Source organism: Frankliniella occidentalis, unplaced genomic scaffold, assembly GCF_000697945.3.
Source record: "Frankliniella occidentalis isolate FOCC.00 unplaced genomic scaffold, Focc_3.1 Scaffold64, whole genome shotgun sequence".
NCBI lineage: Eukaryota > Metazoa > Arthropoda > Insecta > Thysanoptera > Thripidae > Frankliniella > Frankliniella occidentalis.
This window is the reverse complement of record NW_026267194.1, coordinates 1,261,879-1,263,808: the sequence shown is the minus strand read 5'-3', so window position 1 is coordinate 1,263,808 and position 1,930 is coordinate 1,261,879.

The window sequence follows — 1,930 nt, the reverse complement described above, 5'->3', positions numbered from 1 at the left end:
ACTGTTACGCTGCGACGCGCCTGGCATACATCTACCTAGGCCTGCGGCGCTGACACCCGAGTCGGGTATCGCAATTATGAACACAAAGATACGGGCCTCCGGCCCGTCAACTTCCCGTCGCTTCGACTAAGCATGCAGAGTTGTACATTTTTTCGCTTATTATCGTCAAAAACACCCTTTAGCGCCTCAATGGTTAACGATAAAGCCAAACGGACGAAATTTTCGCCCATTGGGCTCTACTTTGATGAGTTACCTCTTAGAAAACATTAAAAAAATATTTTTAAACATCATCATTTTGAGGACCTCCGCGTTTTTATTTAACTACGGTAATGATCGGTTTGTTTTTACGCATACACATCTATCAGTCGACCTTTTATTTTCTCCTTTGAAAAAATCAGTAGCCCGCGTTGAATGCATTTTCCCTTTTACTGCATGAACATCTATATCTCTACTTATGTAACTCTCTGGAACAACCACATTTTCTGGTTCATACACTGGAAACGCCAGTGTGTGAATGTCGCTCACCTGCAGGTGTCTGAATACCCATTCGTACACTTACGGGGGTAAACGTGCGATTTTTTTTTTTTTTAATCACACCTTTACCTGTCTAAGTGTACGATTGGATATTCACACACTTGCGTTTCCAGTGTATGATCGTTGGCGTAGAATTAAATTTTATCTGAATGTCTCCACGATTGCACGAATTGCACGAATGTTTTGTGTGTAACGACTGTTTTATCGGTGTTTCGATTCCCCACTACTATTAGTCGCGTTGCAGGTACTTCAAGCCGGCACTCTGCAACATCGTGGGTGTGAACCCTCGTCTCCGCCGCTCCACTTGCCAGGTCCGCAACGAGGCCTACTATCGCCAGCATGTTCTCCTGCACGTGCCCTGGCGCACGGAGGACGAGGCCCGGGGCGAGCGTGGCACATGGCGGGAGGCCTTTGTGGCGCACGGAGTGGTTCCGCGAGGAGAGGAGGGCCTGCTTCCGGCAGAGGACGACGAGGGCCCGGATGAGGAGGAAGTGGATGAGGAGCTGGAGGAGTGGATGACTGTCGCCCGCCACCTCCCCAACCAGGCCATCGAGCGCGTGGAGCTGGGCAGGCGAGACATGGACCTGGCTCACGACTGGGCGGAGGAGGCGCAGCAGTATGGTGACCCCGCGGTTTTTCCGACCTATTTAACAGACTGCAAAGACCAGCACGAACCTCAGCGTGTATCCGTGGACGCACCAACTGTCCAACTGTCTGCTGAGCAGCAGGCGGTTATGGAGATCTTGTTGTTGCAGGTCAATGCTCTGCTCCGCCCTGAGGATGCCCCACCTGCACCACGCCTGGTCATAGTCCAGGGCAAGGCAGGCTGCGGTAAATCCACCGTTATCCACGCCATGACTACGATGCTTCGAGAGCGTGTTGGTCCCGATTGCTACCGCCTGATGGCCTACACTGCCGTCGCTGCGCTGGGTATTAACGGTGAGACTATCCACACAGGGCTCCACATCTTGCCTGGAGACTTCTCGCCACTTGTCGGAGAGCGTGCCAAAACGTTCCAGGACGAGATGGAGAACGTCCGCTGGCTGATTATTGATGAGTACAGTATTATCAGTTTGGCGCTGCTGGGCATGATTGAACAGCGGTGCAGCCAGGCTCACCCGTACTCAAGGGAGCGTTTTGGATCAATATTGTGTACTTGATCGGTGACCTGTCTCAAGTGCCACCGACAGCCAGCACGGCGCTGTACGGCATTCCGTCAGAGAATGCGTCAGAGATGGTACTGCGTGGGCGGCAAGCGTTTACTGAGTTCCAGCATGCTGTTGTGCTGTCCCAGTCCAAGCGGCAGGCCGACCGCTCTCTGCAGGACGCCCTGGACGAGATCGGCAGAGGCCACTGCTCAGATCAGAGCTACGCACTGCTGCGGCAGCGCTTCTCT